The sequence below is a fragment of the Mustela erminea genome, chromosome 8 (genome assembly GCF_009829155.1).
Source record: "Mustela erminea isolate mMusErm1 chromosome 8, mMusErm1.Pri, whole genome shotgun sequence".
Classification (NCBI taxonomy): Eukaryota; Metazoa; Chordata; class Mammalia; order Carnivora; family Mustelidae; genus Mustela; species Mustela erminea.
Genome location: NC_045621.1, coordinates 4879730 through 4903424, shown reverse-complemented (window position 1 = coordinate 4903424; position 23695 = coordinate 4879730). Strand labels below are relative to the sequence as shown.

General features: G+C 37.1%; 2 long non-coding RNA genes across 2 annotated transcripts in view; both read right to left on the bottom strand.

The window, feature by feature from the left end:
• Window positions 1-16132: 16132 nt before the first annotated feature.
• On the bottom strand, window positions 16133-21254 carry LOC116596929. The gene is made up of 3 exons (XR_004288364.1): window positions 21000-21254; window positions 19098-19439; window positions 16133-16509 (listed from the first exon to the last, which is right to left on the bottom strand). It is a non-coding gene; the product is annotated as an uncharacterized LOC116596929 (long non-coding RNA).
• Window positions 21255-22229: 975 nt separating this feature from the next.
• Window positions 22230-23695, bottom strand: part of LOC116596931 — a 122037-nt gene continuing 120571 nt past the window's right edge. Inside the window, exon 3 of the long non-coding RNA XR_004288365.1 lies at window positions 22230-22421. This is a non-coding gene — a long non-coding RNA (uncharacterized LOC116596931). The remainder of the gene's footprint in view (window positions 22422-23695) is intronic.

Sequence of the window (23695 nt, the reverse complement as noted above, 5' to 3'; positions counted from 1 at the left end):
TGGATTGTTAGTTTGGGGTCCTGATTTCATCTCTGCGACTAAGGGATGATAAAGATGTTTTAAGAATAATGGTATTACTGACAGTCTCAGGAGCTAAAAAAACTACTGTCCTTCAAGTCAAACATTGTAGGTAATAGGTGCTATACAGATAGGCCTTTAAAAGGGTGCCCTCAATTAATCAAGTGAAAAGGAAGTTTAAGAAGTGTTTGTACCGGGTACCTGGGTGGCTCAGTTGGTTAAGCAACTGTCTTCAGCTCAGGTCATGATCCCGGGGTTCCAGGATCGAGTCCCACATCAGGTTCCCTGCTCAGTGGGGAGTCTGCTTCTCCCTCTAACCTCCAATGTCTCATGCTGTCTCTCTCTCTCCCATTCTCTCTCTCTCAAATCAATAAATCTTTAAAAAAAAGTGTTTGTACTCTATGATCCTATTTCTGCTCAAATATACAATGATATATTTAGCTATAAAGAGATCTCTTTAATGGATAGACATCAAGTCTGCCACATATTTGTCAAATAAACATCGTTCATAAGCAAATCTTACCGAGACAGACTTGTTTATCAATAAAATGGAGCAGGATAGGAGCAGAGAGTATAATGGATTTAATGCAAAGTGGGTTTCACGTGGAGATACTCGTATTTCACCAATAACCACAAGGAACATTGAAAATACAAAGTACTGGGCAAATGATAAGAATGTGTATCAGACACTGGTCACTGACAGAAGCAGAATAACATGTTTGATGGATGAAAGACATGATATAACATGACCGACACTTGATCTCTACAAACATCTCATCTCCATGTGGGAACGGTAGAGAACGAGAAACAGGCCCGGAGCCTCCATCCGAGGCCCCCCAGGCCCCAGCTGGTCCCTGCTGCTTTGCACCCTCTGTGGCCCTCACCTTTACAACACCGGCACAGTGTGCGCTACTTTGGTTTCTAGTTCCACTAAAATACTGTTCTATTCTATTTTCTCCAAAGATGAATTCATAACAGCATTCAAATATGCATGACGTTTTAGCAGAGTGATACCAGAAAACATGGGCTGAACGAACAAAATAAAACCTTTATTCTTTCCCGACAATTGCTGTGCTAGATCACGCATAAGAATATCTTGCTTTTAAAATAAAGAATTTTGCCATTATTGATACTGACATGACAGTCTTCTCTGTCTCACCTGGAAAGTATTTACATAATTAATTATATTTAATTATAGAAAATGGTGCATTTTTCCTCTCATTTGCTCTTTTTTATATTATCTTTGGAAGCTAGGGTGGGAAAGCTCTTGGGTTTGTATTGCAACAAAACATAGATGTATTCAGGTTTCCTTGTAACACTCTTACAACATCGAAACAGAACTGCTCCACACACAGGTGACCAATGGGCCATATGCACTCTCAATTTATAATCGGTTCAGCCATTATTACCAGTAGACATCATTTTAAAATGAGCCTGATGTTGAACTGTGCACCCAAGTCATTCTCCTAAAAATAGAGAAGATGTCTTTAAACTTTATAACCCTCTCTGTAGATTTCCCAGAAATACAGAAACAGGCAGAAATACTAGCAGTCCCTTGATCACCTATGTGAGGTCAGCACTTTTTTCCTACACAAAGTTGGTGAAAGGATTATTATTTCAATAAACCTGTGTGATAGGTATTTATTCCCATTGGAAGAAATGAGCTTTCTACTATACCATCTTGATCCCCAATGGAGTATCTAAATGACGCTAAGAAAGGAAATGTTAAAAAAAAAAAAAAAAAAAACACGGAGAGAAGGTAGGTTTCTGGACAAATAAGTATCTGTTATAGGCTACTGCATGAATACACCAACCTCATATTTTAAAATTATATGTGAAAGATCGTCATTTAAGTGTGTCTTAGGGCATCCACCATTAAACTGAAATGCATGAATTCTGAAAGGATTGAATAAGGTTTGTGAACTCCTTGAAATCCAAAGCAGAATTCTGTGTGTATGTACATTTCTTATACAGAAATCACTACCCCCCACCCCCCATTCTACATCCCCCCACCCCGGCCCTGTACAGGGTTGCTCTCTCTGGCAAACAAACGTACTCTAATAACTGCCTCTTAACACAAAATTCCCTCCTACATCTCCCACCCGTTTTCAGCTTTTCTTCACAATCGGATTCCTGGAACACATTTTACGTACACAGCGTGGGCTTCTTCAACTTCCATTTTCTCTTTCTCTCATGGACTTTTTCTTCTCCATGACACTACAAAAATGGGCTCTGGGGAAAAGCAACAATAGCCTTTGTTCTGCCAGGCCCATTGTCAACTATGAGCCAGTCATTGGAAGCGGATTGCATCTCCTGAGGTCCTTTCTCTCCTTGTCTTCAGTAATGTTAGACACCGGCACTATCTTTCAACTTCTCTGGCCATTTCTTTGCATTCTTCTTTGTCTTGCGTTTCACTTCCTAACTGCTACGTGTGGGAGTGTCTCAGCCTTCATCAGGACCATTTCTCTCTCTCTCATCTCTGCAGAGGGGAGCTCATTCATTATCAGGCTTTTACAAACCAGCTTTATGCTAATAATTCTTAAATCTATATAGAACTCAGACATCTCTTCTGTGTTCCAGACGTGCATATATAACTGTATATTTTTAGTCCACTTGGCACATAGTACAGTGGAACCAGCCTTCTTTTTGTCCCTTTAACATTCTAAGGCTTTTTTTCCCCTCTATATATAGAATGTTCTTACCCTCACTCTTTGCATGTTTTTTTTTCCTTGTTATCCAGCTATGAACTTAAATGTCATATCCTCAAAGATCTTTAATTTCAGTCTAAATTAGAACTCAGTCTATTACTTTTTCCCATAGCAACCTGTCCTTTTCCTTCATTGTTCTTTATTTTCCTACTTGTTTTTAAATGTCCAGTATATAACTGCCCATCCACTCACCTTACTTGACGGTGGTAATACCATCCACTTTATTTCCCGTTCTTACGTGTAACAGAAAATGGCACATAGTGAATGTTCAGTGTGGATTACTTATAGCAACCCAAATAGTTGTTTAATGAGAACATTCTTTCTTTTTTTTTTTAGGTAGACCCCAAGCCCAGTGCGCAGATTAAACTCATGACCTTAAAGTCAAGACCTGAGCTGAGATCAAGAACCACACATAACAGCTCAACCACCCAAGCACCCTCAGTACGGATTACTTATATATGTGGATGAATACATGTATATATTCATTCAAGAAATCCTGATGCAAACCTACTATGTGTCAAGCAGTGCCTTAAGTACTGAGAACTTGCAGTTAAAAAAATAATAAATCAACAAAATCCCTGTTCTTAAGGTACTTGGAGTCTATCAAGAATAAAGACAATAAACCAACAAATCTACATTTTTTTCAAGTGAAATAAGAACTATGAGGAAAAATAAATCAAGTAAGAAGGGTAAAAACTGACCAGGATTGGATAAGAAGGTGCCATTTTTATAGGGTGACTGAACACTTCTCTGGTTAGATCATATGCGGGAGTGACATAAAACAAAGGAAGGAGAAATACACTCATATATTTGGAGAAAGGCGTTCCAGAATGAAACAACAAAAAGTGAAAGACCCTGAGAGATAAGGGTTCACAGCTTTTAAGGAGACCACTGTGGCTGGCGCTGTATCCGTGAGGAAGTGCCGAGGGACTAGCGAGAGATAACAGGAGAGGCCAGAGGTCGAGTGATTTGTAGATCATAGAAAAACTAGATTTTACCTGGGGTCGAGTAAACCATTTAGTGGAAAGCCATTAAAAGCAATGCATGGATGAATACATGATTATAAAATATTGATCTAAAAGCCAAATTTTGGATAATGTTCCCCAGGGAAGAGAGAAAAAAATCAAGCTTATTTCTGACTCTTTAATTCTATTACCTTTTAACATAAATCTGGGTAAGTCACACCATTTAGATTTCTTTCCATATATAGAACTAAAGATCAATTTGGATCATCCCAGATCTTAGGGATGTTATATTTCTGATAAGAAAAAAACAATGTGGTAGCTAAAAATAGCCGCATTGGAACAAGTCTGATTTTGAGGCTTGAATCCTTGATCTGACTAAAAGAATTCAAATCCAGAGATTTTTAAAGGCATCAGGAAAAGTTTTTAAAAGACACTCAGTTTTTTTCTACACCCAGAAATAGTGGTTTACTGCACAACCGTGCGTTTGAAAGAAGAGAGTTTTTGTCTTGCTATATTGAATGAAGAACAAAATAAGTACATATGTGTGTGTTTGTAAGAAGTGTGTGTGTGTGTGTCTATATAAATTATGTAATGTGTGTGTGTGTGTGTGTGTATCTATGTATGTATCCAGGACACTTCTCTAGCTTCGGTTGCTAATAAATGCCTGGTTGTTGGCTTGCGACATCATAGCCAGTAAGAAGCCCAGAGCCCGCAGGAAACGAGGAAGCTGCCAGAGACACCGACCAACGAATTCATTGTCTGTCTTTGGACGGTCCGCTGTCTTCTTTTCAGAGTCGGCTTTTTCATGGGGCCCACATATCACATCATTCGTTCTTCTAACTCAGCCTCGGTGAATTAGCCAGAAGAAAAGAAAGAGTTTACAAAAGGGAAACCTTTAGGACTAGTCTTGGAAAACATTTTTAAGAGAGAGCTGTCCTTGCCTGATTTCTTTTTCTTTTTTTTTTTTTTTTTTTTTTTTTTTGGATTCTCTTCAGCTTGAAAATGTTCTGGACGACTCAGACTTTGGCAACTTAATTTTGAAGTTTCATTCTTAATTTCTTGAAATAAAAATGATATTTTTATTATTCAATTCTTGGAATAAATACATGCTAAAATACATATTACAATGTATTTTCTAAAAAAAAAAAATACCCATTTTATATACCTATAAAGCTAAGCAAATGCGTGACCGGTCATGAGGCTTCATTATGTAATTTATTAAGAATTTGTGGGAGAGTACCATAAAGATGTTCTTGAAGATATTTGCCCTTATATTGCACAGTGTTTTCTCTATGAGGAGGTTCTCACGTCAGTGACTATCTGGTCTCAGTACTTTTTCTAAAGAATTTGTTTTTAGAAACTAATTCTGATAACTGATATATTTTTCTCTTGCTTCTTGGTTGTGTGTCTAATCTCTAGCCAAGAATTTAGGACATAATAATGTTTATCTTACATTGTGCTCCTCTTTTTCATCTGCTTAATTTGAAAATATTCTAATTTTATCTTGCTGTAATACAAATCATTACACCAGCTTTAGAATAAATTGGGTTCAAAATGAATGTAAGTGAGTAATTTAAATTTATTTAGGATGTTTTAGCAAAATAACAAAATTAAATAAAATCGTAAGAGTGGGAAGTAAACAGATAAAAATGCTCTCTGTAATCAGTGGGTTTTGAAATAGATTTTGATGTGTTTGAGGGGCCCACAATGGTAAGATAAGGAAAACCCCTTCAAAAAAAAAAAAAGAAAATTCCGGGAGTAAAAATGGGTATAAGCAAATCGTGGTCAGAAGACAACAAGCAGGTTGATGGGGTTCAAAGAACATAGTATTCAAAATCAGCAGAGACCATCCAGAGCAGAGTAAATAACATGGCACACAAACCAAAAATGATAACTAGGAATTAGTTAAATGCAAAAAATAGCATGTTCCCCAAGGGCAAAGGCAAGTTCAGAGATAATGAGCTCCGTGAAGCTTGAATGAGAAGGTCGGGGTCTGCTGTCACTTGGGCCAGTGTGAAACCAGGATGGAGTCTGCTCAGAAAGAAGGTTGCACATCCAAGGACTGGAATCGGTGTCCAAAGAGGACCCAGGGCATGAATAAATACAGAGGCAGTGATACATCAGGGGAACGTCCAGTAAATGAAATTAGACATTAAAATTTGAGTAATAAGTATAATTCAGAACACAACAGTAAGTATGAATAAAACCTCAACATCTGATAGAAATGTGTATAAACATAGGACAGTATAAATGAGACGGCTTTCTAGTCTAGGACCTCTAGGACCTTGACACGTAATATTCTGTGCTATGCCTCTGGGCAGGTTTTTCCAGGTGTCTTAGGCCCTTGTATAGGGGTTGGGAGGACATGCAGAGCTCCAGAGTAGGACAGAGACCAGATTAGAATTCAGCAATGAGGCCACAACCTAGAAATGGCTTTCCTTTTTATTAATAAGCACAGATAATTATGTCAATATTTTCTCCTCCTTCTTATCCATTGCAGTCTGCAATAGCTGGCTGCATTGTCTGTATAAAGCATGCAGCCTCTTCCTTTTCATGGCTCCTAAATGTCTCTCGGATTAATCTTCCTAGAGTGCCCTTTCTTTCACAGTCTTTCTTATTTTAAAGAATGTATGATAGTATTTTATTTTTTTATTTGTTTAAGATTTTTATTTATTTATTTGACAGACAGACAGAGATCACAAGTAGGCAGAGAGGCGGGCAAGGGGTTGTGGCGGGAGCAGTTGCCCTGCTGAGCAGAGAGCCTGATGCGGGGCTCGATCCCAGGACCCTGAGATCATAACCTGAGCCGAAGGCAGAGGCTTAACCCACTGAGCCACCCAGGTACCCCAGTATTTTATTTTCTATGACGTAAAAAGCCCTTGACTGTTTTGGCCTCATTCAAAGACTCCCCCCGGGAGTGGCGAGGAAGACTCTCCAGCACCGTTTCCCAGGAGAGAGATGCGCGGATGTTCAGCAAACACACTCGTTCCCCTTCAGTGACCTGTGGATTCGTGATCTCTGTCACCACTTTTAGTTTGTAATTAAATGAATTTAATCATGATTTAAAACATATTTTATCTTCACATGTTTCATTTTTCCTGTCATAGTTTTATCTATTGAAGGGCAAGTTCTCAGTTTGGTCTAGACTCAGTAAAGTTCAGTAAATATTTGGTGAACTAAACCTAGTCAGTTGACCAGAAAGATTAATTAATTTGCAAATGTTCTGTTTTCTACTCTATGCTTCATATAATTTTTCTCTAAATGCAATTATTGACTTTTTCTCCTAGCGATTTCTCTAAAATTGTAAAACCTTTCTGCTGTTGATTTCTATCTCAATTTCGTTTCTTGCCAACCTCTTCCACTTGGACAAACCTTTTCATGCTATTTGTAAAATTAAGGAGTGAGAAAGGTTTTGATCTGAAGTCAGATTTCCCATTTCAAAATGACAAGGAAGAGAATCATACCACGGCGGCGTCTTGGGGGGCAGGAGGGAGCAGACTTTCCTCCCAAGACACACCCAGAAGCCTCTTCTCTGCTCTGGTCCTTCCATCACGGAACGGTGCCAGGGAGCCCCAGTGGTGGCACCGCTGTACGGCTCCCGGGCTTGGGTTGCTCAAGTCTGTCAGCATCCAGGCGCTCCCAGGGAAAGTAAAACCAAGGAATTGAAGAGGAATGTGTCAAGATCATTTGACAACTCTCTCGGTGTTAATATTACAGTCGCCATCAATGTTAGCATCAAACTGACCTACCTCTCTCTCCTGGCTCTTTCCCTGGCAAATGGTAAATGTCAAACTCTCCAGGTGACGCGTGGAAAAGAGAAATGTAAGAGCAACGGTAACTAGATGCCGCAGCAGAGGGAAGCCGCATGTTCTTTTCCTTTTATTGCTAAGCCAGAGAGAAATCTCAGTAATGCACTGCTGGGTTTTGTTTTTTTTAAACCTCTTGTTTGTAACAAAAATGATAATCCTGTGAAAACTGTAGCAAGGCTTGGTCTCCAATGAACTTAATACATTGAAAAAAATGTAGTTTTTTATATCATTGCACACAATCAAAAGACCCAGTAGATGTTCAGTGATACGAGACTCTATAGATCATTCTAGCCCTGACTACCAAAATACATAGCTACTTTATTACCTTGGTTTTTTCCCAGAAAGTCTATACGGCATATAGCCTTCCACATGAATTCAGTGCAATGGAAGACAAAGTCAGCAACCACGACACCGGAATTTATTTTCAAAAGGAAGACACACACCCACGCACATCCACACATAGACACACACAATGTAAATTATTTTTGCTTTGAAGGAATTTTAATGTGATCTGCCTTTTTTTTTTTTTCCCCAGATAAATACAAACTCTGGCCACCAATCCATGTGGGGTGTGTGTGTGTGTGTGTGTGTGTGTGTGTGTGTGTATCTCACCAAGATCATGGTAAACTTGAATTTGAGCTGCTGTAATCATAAGTTTGAACCCCAATTACCAGGTGTTCCCTATCCTCACAGACGGTCTCTGTCCAGTTCGTTCAAATCACTGTGCAAATATCAACCCCTTCGCTGTTTCATTTTCCAACATTATCACACTCACCACTTCAGGATTTTTGGTTTTAGTTTTCTCAAAAATTACTTAAATGGGAAATGAGAAGAGGTTTACATGATACACATTTACTATTTCCTCCTCAGACTCTTGGTTCTCTTTGTTCAATTTTGCTGGGAATCTTAGTTCCTTTTCTCTCTGGCCCTTCCTCTGGACGGTGGTGGTCTCCATCAGCCCCTCCATTGAAAGAAAAACCCTCCCTAAAAACCCCTAAACATTAAATCAATACTTGGGCAGAGAAACTTCTTTCTACCCCAAAGTGGTCCGATAAGCAAATATGACTCCCAGGTCACAAACTAAAGTGTGCAAACAAAATATGCCTCTTTGTGCCTTATACACCACTGTCATTTCACCTTTCTGCCCTATTCTCTTAGCTGGCAAAAATATACATCTCCGTCATCCCTCAAATTTTCCTTTTTTTCTAGATTGTCCCACCAGGTAAGGTCTGACACCACCTTAGTGAGGCAGGTCTACATGTCACTGAGAAGTCACTTATACCTGTCCTAGTAACTGTTCAGGTTCAGTGATGTTCTGCTACGAGTGAAAGCCATCCATGACCGGCAGTGTAAGTCTGTCTGCCCAGACAGACCAGGTAGCTGCTCCTGTCAGGTAGTTAACACACAACCTTGGTGCTTCTAGCACAAAGCTGACCGCAAGGTGTGTTACTCAGGGACACACAGGTCTCTCCACACTGCTCGTTCAGTGCAGGAGTGTCGGTTTCTGTCTAGGAACGAAGACTGAGTCGCACACTGACCCTCGTGCTACTTCATAGACTCAGTTTCTACTGAGGAGTCCTCTTTTCCCATTCAGGCAAACGTAAGTTCTCTTGAGAATTTAAATTTTAAGATTAAAGCCAGAGAAAGTTCCAGACACATAAGTGAGGGAGGAAAGTGATACATGAACCTATCGATATGGAAAAGGAAGCAAGGATGAGGAATTAAAAATACAAATTAACGGGGTGCATGGGTGGCTCAGTCAGGTAAGCATCCACCTGGTTTCACCGTGGGTCGTGATCGTGGGGTTGTGAGGTAGAGCCCTATCAGGCTCTGTACCCGGCAAGGAGTCCGAGATTCTCTCTTCCCCTCTCCTCCTGTCCCTCCCACTCTGCACTCTCTTGCCCTCTCAAATAAGTAGGCAAATCCTTTAAAAAACACAATATCTCAAAAGAGAATCTATCCAGAAAAAAATATATTATTAATAAAGGTGGCGCGCTCTCTCTCTCTCCCCACACACAAAGAAATTCTGATACTCTGTGCTATAAGAGTGTTATCTTCTCCATATCTCTATGAATTCTCTCTAATTATCCACTACTATCTTTTAGCAATACTAATGAGTTATAACTGCAATATAGCATTTTAAAATTTCAGTCTTACAGATACATCCCATAAACAATGAGCTCTTGGAGAGTAATAAACATATTATTTAATTGTTAAATTACAAACATTAGTTTTAGGTCTTCCATAAAATAATTTAATAATAATGTGGATTTAATAATTTGTTGACTAGACAGATGATATTTGAACTAAATTTAGAATTTTAACACACAGATACAGACATACATACACATTTGCACACACAATTATTGGAAGTCTATAAAGTGCTTATGATATAGCAGGTTCATGTTTTTCCTTCTCTATTCACTACCTTGAACTCAGCATGCAATGTGCATAACTATTACCAAACGAATGGTAGCAACTGTTCAAAGCTTAATTGGCCCAGTGGTTAGGCTGTTCTAGAGACTGTTAAATATGCACTAACAATTAGCTGCACCATTTGTCAAAAATTTGCTATTTAAGTGCAGTTTCATCCTTAGTCTTTGAAAAGGTCAGATAGACAAAGTCATATTAAACATGAAACATGTGTAAAGGCATAATTATGTAATCACAGAGTTTACCATCTTATGTAATCAATTTAAACAGTAATATGAACAAGACATCTTTCAGAATTATCATCTGATCATCCATTTTTCAATTATAGATATAACTTGAACTGAAAATCTTTTTAATTTGGTTTATATGTTTGTATCATCAGCCAATTGAAATAAAACTTAAAATTTATTAGACAAAAACATATATTTGCACAAAAAATTGTACACAAATGTCCAGAGAACCATTACCTGTAGCAACCAAAATCAGGGAATATCAGGAAAATCAGATGTTTCTCAACTGATGGAAGGTTAAGCAAGCTGTGGTACATCCACGCCAGGAAATACTACTCAGCAATAAAAAAGGAACAAACTACTGATACATGTGTAACAACTTAGGTCTTCAGAGAACTATGGTGAGTGATAAAAGTCAGTCCCAGGTGGTAAAGTATTGAATGATTTCATTTTGAAATGACAAAATTTGGAAATGGAGAACAGATTGGAGATTGCAGGGAGTTACAGATGGTATAGGTTGAGGATTGTGGAAAAACTTGTAAAATTCCAACACTTGGATCTTTGCGGTGATGAAACTCTTTAGTATCTGGACTATAATAGTAGATGCATGAACCTACTCACGTGATAAAATTGCATCACATGAACACGTAAGCACATACACACATACAAATGTATACAAGCACAAGTCAGTAAGATTGGTAGATTGCATCAGTGTAAACATCCTGGTGGAAATACTGTAAGATAATTTTACAAAATATTACCGTTGGGAGAAATAGGTCAAAGAATATATAGGATCTCTTTGTATTATTTCCTGTCTCTGCATCTGAATCCATAGCTGTCTCAATAAAAGCTCAATGAAAGTATAATTCTTTAAACTAGCCACTTATTTTAAAAGTAAAAAACAATAGGAAATGATAATTGTAAAAACTATTAATTTTATGCACAAAACTATTAGTTTACAGAAATAGAAAATAGAGAAATAGACTGACAACACAATTATTAAGAGTGTGTGTGTAAGCTAAATTTAAGAAAATGCTTTTGTAGGGCAGCTGGTTAGTTCAGTTGGGAGAGTATACAACTCTTGATCTCAGGTTTGAGCCCTCTATTGTGTGTAGAGGTTACTAAAACAACAACAAGCAAAGGCTTTTCAACAATTATTTGTCAAAGAAATCAACGATGAACAAGGAAAACCTAGAAATTAGAAAATGCAAATTTTTACAAAATTGTTTGTTTTACAGTTTTACCATAATAATAAATGGACCTATAAGAACTAATTAGATTTGGTTACTTAACTAAATTATTCCATCAGTTAAGAGAAGAAAAAAGAAAAAGGAATGTCAGAATTGTGTATGACAGCACCCATGATCAACCTTTTACAGTCTAGATGTAATAAAGACTACAAAGCATATGGGGAAAAACAATATAGGCTGTCCCCATAATATCATGTTTTGCAAATGAGATCTCTTGAAACTAAACTGTGCTTAATAAAAAAATATTCTTTAAACTGACCACACACACACAGACATATACCCATATCATTTGAAAGTGCCAAGAAATTCGTGCTTCTACTCTCTAACGTGCATATCATGTGTAAGCCACTATATGTGGCAGTGTTTCTCAACCTGAAATGTGCATGCAAATCACATAAAAATTTGTCAAAATGCAGATTCTGTTTCAGTAGGTCCAGGGTGGGCCAGGGATTAGGCATTTCTTTCTTTCTTTGTTTTTTTTTTTTGTTAAAAGATTTATGTGTTTATTTGAGAGGGTGGGGTGGGGTGGAGTCAGGACAGAGGGAGTGGGAGAGAGAACTTAAGCAGATTCAGCACTGAGGGTGAAGCACAACTCAGGGCTTGATCTCAGGACCCTGAGATCAGGACCTGAGCTGAAACCAAGAGATGAATGCTTAACCTACCGCACCATCCAGGCACCCCTTGCCTCTAGGCATTTCTAACAAGATTTTTGGGAATGCCAGATATGTCTGTCTGGGTATACACTTTGAGTAGCAATGTTGTAGGAGATGTAAGTTCTAAGCAGACTTTTTCCCCTTAAGTATTTTATAGATGTATGAGGGGAGATAAGACATAAAAACATAAAATAATGTTCTGTAAGGACCAAATGTCTCAGTAATTTAATCTATGTTGAACGTTATTGGTGGTTGCAGCATTAGTGGGGAGTAAAGTTGATTTTGGTTTCTGGTTCTATTGCCCCAGATTTCCTTTATGTACTGGTCTTTTGTGTTGCTTCACTAGGGTTTATGCCAATTAAAGCCAAAGGAAATAAGCTTAGTTAACATGATTACAGATTAATGAATTTTGTGACTTTTTAAGAAGAGGACAGAGAAAAAGGAACCTCAAGAAAGTGAATTTCAATTATGCCAACCATTGAAAAGCTTAGGACAATATGGGAACAGTGTCCAAGAAAGGAGAGTCTGAGAGACAAACTAATTCAGGGAAGCAAGATTTTGTTTTAAGACAACAGTGGCAGAAAAGGCTACACTAATAAATAAGAGAAACAAAAAATATAAAAAGAAATCAACTTGGCTAAATTGAAAGTTGATACAGTTAAACCTGAAAATTAAATAGGGAAGTAGGTCAGGTTACTAGGAATAAATACAAGAAACACCTATTACTCTGATAAAAGGACAAGAACAGACAAAATAAATTTAAATTGCAAAAATGAAGAAGAAGAAAACAAACTCAGAGGAAAGAAGGCTAATAATAGAACTCAAGAAAAGTAAAAGACAGAAAATGCCAACTACAGAAAAAATAAAGCAACTATCTTTTTATAGACAAAATCTGAGATTTTAAAAAAATTGAAAGATGTAGGACTTAGGTCTCAGCATACTTTTTGAATAGTGACATCCTTTGTGAATACATTATACATGTATTGATTTTCTAATAAATTATTTGTTTTTCAGTGTCAAATTGTTCTAAAATATACAAAACAGTTTGTGGGTAGAAGGATTCCAGGCCAAAATTCAAAAAAAAAGAAAAAATGTTACATTGACGAATAATTTTGGATTACATAAAATGAGTTTGGAACTTTCACCAAAAATAACAGCTGGGAAGACATTCCCAAATCTAAAATGTAGAAAAACAGAAATATATGTGCTTGCAAGAAATGTATGATGACATATTCATGGGATTAGAAAATACATAAATAAAAGAAAAACAAAACAGTCCCACATAATCTTGGTAAAATAACCCCACCTTGGGAAGCACAAAGTGTGGCTAATAGTAACTAACAGATTAACAGGTACCTGCTTACATACATAAAGAAAACATAGAAAATAGGAAAATTGGTATAAAGACTTAAGAAATGACTTCCCTAACATCCATAATTATAAAGAAACAATGAATCTGACTTATTTGTATAGGACATGACATAGCAAATCTAGAAAGAGAATGTTAGAAAAAAATTAATGCTTAATAGACTCAAGGACATGTCCACAAAATGGCACATATTTCACAAACTTGCAGAATTGCCTAATGGTGGGAATATATAGACAAAGATTTATAGATAGTAGTAGATAGCTAGCAGATAGATATATGATAGATAGATAGATAGAAGATGGATAGGTGATTGATGATTGATAGATAGATGATAGATAGCTATTAGAAAGATGATAGATAGGTAGATATAGATAGTGAGATGATAGATAGAGTAGATAGTAGATAGATGATAGATAGATAGAACACAGATAGATGATAGATGATAGATAAATAGACAGAGATAGATGATAGGTAGATAGACAGACAGATGGATAGTGGAATGGGTTCCATCTGGAAGTCATTTGTATTGCACGACGGGGAGAGGAGGACAGTTGTTGGAGTCCCAGCCATGCTTTCTTGACACTCAAGGTCCAGCCCTTGTCCAGGATGTTTAACTGTAAACATCTGTGATTCTTCATGTAAACCTTTCGCTAGGCCCACATGTAGGGGGCAAGATGGAACCCCTGGGAGATAGTCCTCTTGATTATCTATCCCTGCTAGATTATCTGCAGATCGTCTCTGCTAATGACTGATGGAAACTGAGAGGCTAGAAGAGCATAGAAATCTCAATTTCTTCGTCTCTTAGATGAAAAAGCCGAGATAGATTGCACATAGTCTTTCAGAGTTTCCCAACAGGGCTACGTTTCAGTTTCCAACAGTGGTAACCAGACTTTCCTGTCTCATTTAATAGGTTTTCTTGCCAGGGAATCCTGGGAATACCTCCAAAAGTGATCACTTTGAACTTAAATTTTTGTTCCTGTATCTTCTAGAGGACCACAGACTCTGACATCATGTCATCCTATATCCAAACTTTTCTCAACAACAAATGCTAATTTTTAAACAACTGTTAGTACTCTACTAAGGGTAATATTGCATACCATGGGGCTTTAATTGGCATGCTAAAAATTCCTAAAGAAGTTGGTATGTTTTTTGTCTTTTCATTAATTTCAAATATCTCTTTTTCGGATTGCATTAGTCTTTTTTTTTTTTTTAAAGCAAAGAATTAATTTATTCTTATTGATTTGAAAGATCCCAGTCTATTAAGAAAATAAGTCCTTTGATTATAATATATGTCTTAAAGTGTCTCAATAAGTGCTTGAGATATTTACATTTATGCATCATGCACTGTCATTCCAGGTTACGGAGTCAAATCAGTTGGACATTTAATCTGTGGTTTCTGGATTTTTGTCACCAAGACTGTCATTATATGTGTTAAAAAGAACACTACAGGCCCACAATGGCATCCCTTTGGTTAAGGCCCCAAGTCAGTAACCAAGACATAATACCAAACCTGACGGCAGTGTCAAACCCCTAGGAAATGTCACCTTTTACCAGTCAATATGGGACTTTCCTGGTCAGCATTAGGAGATTACTGACTGATCCTTTCCATCCCCTACAAGGGTGACCTTGCCTAAAACAATGAATTCTTTGCTAATAATTTTGTTTTTCCACACCCTCTCTACCTTTAAAAACCTTTCCTTATCTGTCGCCCTTTGGAGCTCTCCTCTATTTGGTAGATGGGATGCTGCCCAACTCACGAATTGGTGAATAAAGCCAATTGGTTCAAATTGGTTGAATTTTTGTCATTTATTTAATTAATAATAAATAATAATAATTAATAATAAAACAATATAGTTATAATATATTGGTATCAGTATATTAATAATAAATGATAATAAATAATTATCATTAATAATAAACTTTTACTACTTAAATAATGAAGATTATTAAAATAATAAATAAATAATAAAATAATAAAGATTTAATTAATAATTAACTGCTGTGTTCCTCTGATATAGCTTTTTTTCTTTTAATTGCTTTCTTTATAAATAATTAAAAATTTACCTCCTTACTTTGACTGGTTATATTTTAATTCATTTTGCTTAATGGCCTATGTCCAGAAATGACAAAGATTGACAATTTTATTTTTTTTTCTGCTTTTAAAATAAATGCTCCCATTGTTTCCTGTTGAGCACAATACCCCCCTTTAGGTGGAAAAAAATTTCTTTCTAGCCTTATTTCACTTCAGAGCTTTGTCAGGACTGGTTTTAAATATTATCAAATGTCGAGGCACCTGGGTGGCTCAGTCCATTGATCCTGCTTTGGCCCAGGACATGATCCCAGGGTGTGGCATTCAGCCTGGCGTCCAGCTCTCTGCTCAGCGGGAAGCCTGCTTTTCCCTCTGCCACTCCCCCTGCTTGTGTTCCCTCTCTCCCGCGGTTTCTCTTTCCAGCAAATAAATAAATAAAGTCGTTTAAAAAATTACCAAATGTCTTTGGCATAAAAATTTGATCATGCAGTTTAACCAATTAATAAGTGCATAAGAATTTATTTATTCACTAATTTACGTCACCATATGACCTCAGAGATATCAGGATATGGATGGCAATGAAGTGTTAGAACATAAGTGAGGTTCGTGGGGTGAGGTCCGGAGCTGATGACCAAGAAAGGATTCTTGAGACACCTTTGGTGCAAAATGGTTGTTTATTAAAGCTCTGGGACAGGATCCCTGGGCAGGAAGAGCTGCTGCCCTGGGGTTGTGAGGGGTGACTGATCGTATACTATGGGGTCAGAGGAGGTAAAGAAAAGGGAAGTTTCAAAAGAACTTTCATATGCTAAGGAAGACCTACAAGATGCCAGAGGTCTTGCCATTATCAAGTTAAGGTTGTGTTTTTCCCTCTAGCAAGGCATTAACATTAGCAGAGTTGTAGATTCAGGGAAGAAAGTCACCCAGGGCCCACCCTGGAGTGTGTGTTGTGGGGACCGGTGGTTAAAGTATCAACTTCTGCTTTGTCTTCAGGCAGCCTTCTGTTTCCTCATCCACGGGAGCAAGTCAGGTTGATCTTGAAGTACTGCTGGAATATATTATTTAATATTTTGTTTATAATCAAATATATTTTATGCGATCTTTTACCCTGTGTGGATATCAAAGTTATGTAACCATTAAAAAACAAATGGAATGCTTTCTTTTATATTCTATGCTCCAAAATTATTTAAACAGCAGCAAATTTATTTGTTTAAATATTTAAAACTATCTGAATCTAGAAAATTTAATTTGTTTCACTTCCTTAGGAGCTTATGTGTAAGGGCCTATTCAGCCAGAGCAGACCCACCTTGGTTGAACTGCCGTTTTATTGTTTATGCAGTAAACCTTAAACTGACCCTGCCCCCTCCCCCAGGGGAACTTACTTGTATCAGTGTCACTCCTCTGACCACGGGCCCATTGTTGAAGGACCCAACATTGACCCAACACATGCGTAAGGAGTGTTAAAATAGACACAGTTCTACTGAATGTCTCGGGGTTTTGTTGCTCATTTTTAGAAATTCATATTTTCCTGGAAAATGGTTTGATTTATTCAGCCTTTCATTTCTGTTAGATACTGTTGTGAACATTATTTAAATAATTGTTTTCATTGTTCCGCTCTGTAATTGTGGACGTTTTTATTCCTAATCACAAATACATGCATTTTCTCTTCTTGATTCATGCCAGGAGCCCGCTCTTTTCATGTTGCTAAAGAATTCGTTTTTGAATCGATGTGGGTTGTTTTGTGGGGTTTTGAGGTTTGTTTTTTCTTTGTTTGTTTGTTTGTTTGTATTTTAGTTTCCAATGTTGTATTAATCTTTCTTCTCTATCCTAAATAACAGTTTTTTCCAAATTTGTGATTTTATTATGATGATTTCACCTTTTTGTGAGCACTGAAGTTGTAAATTTTTTTTAGTATGATTATATGTCATGTCCTCATTGCATTTATTTTCTAGATTCAGTATGAAATCTTCGACTTTTTCATTTGTGGTTACTGTATTCGATTTGCCTTTCGTTAACTGGACAGTATCCCACCGATTTTATTTGGTTTTGTCTTGAAGCACAGACAGGCTCACAGGCTGAAGGCACAGCTTCACAAATACCATGCATATGCACAACAATGTGAGTGACCTTCTGGAACGCTCAGTGAAAAATCCCCAGCTCTTGAATTATGTGAGGATATCCTGCTATAGGTTTTATAATGTAAATTGACCATTTACACAATTCTCAGAACACCCTCTTCCCTTTAAAACTGTCTATATTGTGAACTTCTTTCCAGCTGCAGTACACCTGCATTTGGGGTTTTTTTCAAACTATATCTGCTGCTGAGGCATGAATGTTTACAGAAATTGGGATTTGTCTCTTTGCGTTCAATAATTTCAACAGGAAATGCCTTAGAATCAGTCTTTCGAATATAGAGAGTGATTTCATTTTTACTGACATTTCTTTCATTACCTAAAAATGTGATTTTATCATTTTTTTGAACTCATGACCATTTCATTTATTTGGATATCTTTCATAAACCTACAGGTGTCGTTATCTTCCCTTTACTACCTATATGTCTGTTCTCGGTTCTCTGTTCATTTTCATCTTTATATATATTCATGTCTTCACATAAATATTTTTAAATATAAAAAAGTAGCATTATCATGATGCTCTGACATCAGTTTTTCATTTTTCTGTTGCTTTATCAATTCCTATATCATTTAGTCTAAGTTTTCTTTAATTTCCTGGCAAGTACAATTTATTTAAGAACAGTATTTTCAACTGCTTTCTAGAATCAGTGAATGCTGTCTTTTGTGTGAATTGTTCTATTTCTTATATTTTGCCCAAAGGTTTGTATTGGTGCCATATGAGTTTTTCCCCCATCCTTATCTTTTTTTTTCTTGTTTATCTTTTTACATGGAAATTCCTTTCCCACGTGGACCATTCCTCCAAAAGCAGTGAGAGTAGAATATTCTTGACTACCCTCTGGATCTCCCCATAACACTTTGTTAGAGGAAACACTACTCTTGCTGCCTCATTTTTTTCTCATGAGCAGACTTTTCAACAGACGTAATGCAAAAAGGGAGCTCCTGGGCTCTCTCTGCACCTACTTCAGTCAACCCAGCCTTAGTAACACTAGGGAGACTGACAGTTCTGGTCCCGCATTCAGTGAGATTAATCTGTTAGAAGTTACTGTTTGTGTGGTGCCACCTCTGTGAACTAATCCACTGTTAATGGCAAGTCCCCTCTATAATGTATGCTTACCAGTGATGTGGCTTGAAATAATGGGGTTCAGAGCCTGATGCCTAAGAAAGAATTCTTGAGATGTCTTTGGTGCAAAAAAAGGTGATTTTATGAAAGCACGGGTACAGGACCCATGGGTGAAAAGAACTGCACTGGGGTAGTGGGGAGTGACTGATTACATAAGATTTTGTATGCAATGGAGGGGAGTGTGATGTTAGGGCTCTAGGAAATTGAGTTTACAGGTTTTTGGAGATTGCTTTTTTTTTTCCTTGTAGTTTATTAAGACATTACAAACTGATGGAGACTCCTGTCCTCCAAGACTGTTACCTCTATCTGTTAACCATTTGTTTTTCCCTTTCCTTTGTTCTAGGGCACCCAGGAGTGCCCAGAGGAATGTCACGTTTATCCCACCTGATGGGGAGGAGGGCGGTGTCAGCTCCTGCTTTGCTGTCTGCTTGCCTTATGCTCCTTCATCATGTCCCCTGAACAATTTGACCCTTAAATCTTAAAGATTGTTGAAGGTGGAAGGTCTCATCTTCTGTAGCTTCTTCCTGCAGAGCAGGGGGCTTGTGGGTCATCACTGGTCAGTTGGGGAACGTATAAGCGGGTTATGAAAGGCAGAGCATCATCAGATCTCCAGCTGAATACAACGTGGACAGCATATCTATGAACCTCCTGGAGTAGAAAGGATCATCTGCCAGTGGGATTCAATCTGTCAGCAGAGAAGGAGTTTTGGCATCAGGCAGGGAAACACTGAAAATGATAACGAAATAATGTTAATATTATTATGAGAAAGAGAAGCCTGAGTAAAAGACCTTTGATAGTTGACCATAATTTTCCTCCAGTCCATAGTTTTAACCAATCACTAAAGGATCATTTAAAATACCAATTTGAGTATTCATGTCAGTTAGAAACCCAGAAACATTTTTGGGGTAATCGGGAATGTATATACAAGTTCCAAGCTATGCTGCTGTTAAATAATGCTATTCAGTTTCAGAGAACTGTTTTATACATTTAAGTTATTTTAGTGTTTAATAATATAATGTTATTTTGAGAGTCATTTAAGGCCTTAATTGTGTAGCAGGTGGTGTTAGCCATCATATAGACTCTGTTTTGTTTCATAAGTGATTAGGTATTTAAGAAGAGTAACTTTTATAGAAACAAAAGAAAAATATAGGTTAATGCTTAGAGCGAATGATAAACCCAGTATCTGAGTCTTGAGTGCTGGTGGTGAGAAGATTTTTAGTGTCAGGCTTGAAGAACCCTCAGAGGGAGTGGGAGCAGCAGTCAGAATTGGATGGTTTTTCTGGTTTGTAATTCAAGGGTCTTTAGCGATCCTTTTGAATGGCCCATTGAACGAAGGAATTGTCAGTATAAATTGGGGAAAGAGAAAAAAAGGTACAACCATCCTTTTTATTTTAAAAGAAGTTTGAGGTCTTCCACATATTATGTACTGTGGGAGTACATAATATGAAGCTATATGGACATTTCCATTTTGGGTTTAAGCCTCCTGCTGTATTTGATTTCCAATCTTTTAAAAAAACCATATTTCCCAGGTTTATATAGGGTGAGCTGCTTATAACTGTCAGATAGGTTTAGGAAGGATATGGTTTTTTGTATTATTTTAGAGACTTATGAAATAACCCAGCCTCGAGTGAAGAATTTAATAAAGTAATATATGTCCTCTGTATTGGAAGATCCACAGCTTTTCAAATACATATTGGGGTAATCAATCCCATTTTCCAATTGTTCCAATAATGATATGCATATGGGGTCTGGTTATTATCCCTGTAGAATAATAAGCAAGAAAACTGTCTGTACATGAGCTACTTTTCTGAAGTTTGCCTTGAGTTGTCTAGTGTCAGGACTTTTAGAAAAAAATGCAGTTTTAGTTTTTAATGACCTTAAGTTAAGAGAATGGAAGAAGACTGGAAACCGTAGTTGGAGAGCCATAGACAAATATGTGAGGAAACCAGAAGAATTTAGGATCTACTCTACTTTACAATAAGCAGTATTAAAATTTAATGCATCTTCAAAGATGTGTTATTGAAACATAATTTTTCTCTATAATTACTCTCTTTGTCCGAGATAGAAAAATCAATACTAATGTATTTGTAAAACAAGTCAAATTTTAACAAATTCAGTATAATTATTTACATAAGTTCAGCAAAAATAGCGATTGGCCATACAGATCTTTTAAAATTTGCTTTGCCAGAATTGGAACTTTTTATAAGGAATCTCTAGATTGAACTTTTAGTAGCCTTTCTAGGCCAGAAGCCTAGCCAAATACTTGCCATCAGACATTCTGCATACCTGTAGGTTTGGGCAAATTCCTTTTCTCAAGGTCCCAAAAACTCCTGAAGTTCCTGCACCTGCCAGGAAGTGACATATTTTACTGGCTAGGTAAAGCTGGTAGGACCTCCGTAAGCAAGGATCAGGCCAACAGTTCCAAGGGACTTTATTGGCTCCATGTGACATAAGGCCAGTATGGTCATCAATGAGTCTGTGCATGTCTCTCAAATATAATATCCCAGTCAAAGCCTTGGTAGAACAACAAATGCTTCCAATGGTGTCCTGTTATAAGAAGAACAGATTTTTATTGAACTTATGCAAGTAATTATGACTGCCAGGAAAGAAAGAATATTCAGTGACAGTTTCTGAATTTCAGAGGGTTCAGGTGAAAGAAAAGTTAAATGTTTCAATTTCTTCACAAAGGAATATTTCACCATTATTTCTATAGATCATGGTTCTCTTAAGAGACAGTTTCCTTAATCTGGAAGAGCAAACATTAGAGAATCAGCAATTTTCAAAGAACGGTCACAGAAATTATAATCATCTTCCTTAATTTATTTAGTCACATGTCACTAATTTTTATTCAGTTGGATGAATGTAGCCTTTTAATTAGTTCTGGAAATTCTTACCCAATTTAGTTTTATGATTTTAAAGATACTAAAAAGCTTTTTTTTTTTTTTTTGTAAATAAAGTCATTTTTCTTAATCATCCTGATGATTGATGTGGGAAACAAAGGCAGGAGAAAAAATATTAAATTTCCTTACTACATACAGTCCATTGACAAGTCCTTGAAACAGGCAGAGGGACATTCCTCCAGGGACTCAGCTGCCTTGATGTGGATACTTTGCCAAGGGCAAAGGCAATCTTAGCCCCACCCCTAGGATCTCCAAAGTCTACTTTAACATATAAAAACTCCTTTGGAAACTTCCTTTATCTCTACCCCCCAAGATACATGTTGACAATCATTCCCCAAGTGTATGACCCACCAACATACATGTGAAGGCTCTCATTGAGTAGTTTTATTAAACAGTAATAAATGACCTTTTCCTAACAAGAGCTAGCCTCTTAAGGTCCTGGAAATCTTGTTTCCAAAATTCCTTAGAGACTTATGCTATCCCTTAACCCCTCCCTCTGTGAAAGTATATAATGGGCCCCTCCTCCCAACCCTACTGCAGCTCTTTCTGCCCATGGCTCCTGTCCCTATGCTCCTGTCCCTATGCTTTACTAAAATCACCTATTTGCACTGAAGACAACCCAAGAATTCTTTCTTGGCTGTCAGCTCCAGTCCTCACCAACATCCCAAAACTACCTCATTTGGCGACCATGAAGGAACCCCTCTGACTCCAGAGATCTTTCTTTCATTTCTCATCTTCACCTAATAAACTATCACTTCACCCTTCTGTGTCAGTGAGATTAACTCTTGGACTCCAGGACACAAGAACCCTGCAACAAGATGAAACACGTTTCACAAGTGAACAACAACAAAACTACAAAAAACAACAGACTCAAAAGTGGACATGGTTAAAGAGCTGATGAGGGCTCATTATAATGTAGCTTGATTAGGAAATCTAGTTAGTTCTGTGACACATAACATGGATAACTAGAGTTTCAAGTGATGACCTTATACCAAAATAGATTAGATTTTCAGGAATTTCATATATCTTTAGAACGGTTGTAGGATTTACCCAAATATAACCTAAGACTTATCATTATTTGTTTGAAAGTACTTTCCAAGTAACTTATTATACTAAATAAATCTAGTTGGCTAAAAAGACTTCATTTACAATTTAAATCTTGAGAAAGTTTGCTAAAAAACCTTAGGAATTTTTTAAAGCCCATGCCTAAACAGGATTACAGATCATAATAAAACTTAAAACTTAATTATTTATTTAGCCAAGGTGACAGTAAGAGATTTCAAAGGCAAATATGTAGGGTTATATAATAGCTAGCAAAACTTAGCCTCTGTAATATTGAGAAGTTTTGACTAAGTAATCAAAAACCTGGTAAAGACAAAACATAGAAACTGTTTTTACTGGGCAAAGAAAAGAGAAAATAACTTTATGTTTTCTTAACAAGAGCTGACCAACACTTTAAGAAAACTTTTTTCGGTGCGGGGGAGGGGGTGGGCAGGGGACAGGGAGAAGACCAGAATTTCAATCTTCAAAACCAGTGTACTTTTAAAATCCATTCATTTCAACGTTAGTCCATCCCGATGGCATATAAATTTCCTTTCCAAAGGTTTCCCCACAAAGGGTCTACAGCTTTCTTTTGCATTCAGATTCTGTCCCACGTCATTTCTTTCCAAACACCCAGTCTCTCTTTAGGACAAAATTACTTTCCTTTTCCTTCAACAAAAATGTGTCTCCATTCCTTGTATCTTTTTTACATATCTCCTGCTCTTCTATATACAGAGTCTCCTCCATTACTTCCATCTGTCTTAATTACATTCAGCAGAAGTGTGCGCTCTGAGAAACCTTAGTCTCCAGTGGAAACTAAGTAGTAACCAATTGTGAACTGTCACACCAGAATTCTTTTAATGGCAAATTTATGAGTCAATTAAGCACAAAGCATGTTTACCAACAAACTGAAATATTCTTAGTTTCTCTGCATTAAGAAGCCAAAAACACAAACCTATGCTCAGTAATCAATGCATTAGCACTCCATTCTATTTGGAAAGACCTAGACATCCAATGAATTCAATCCCAATTTATCATCCA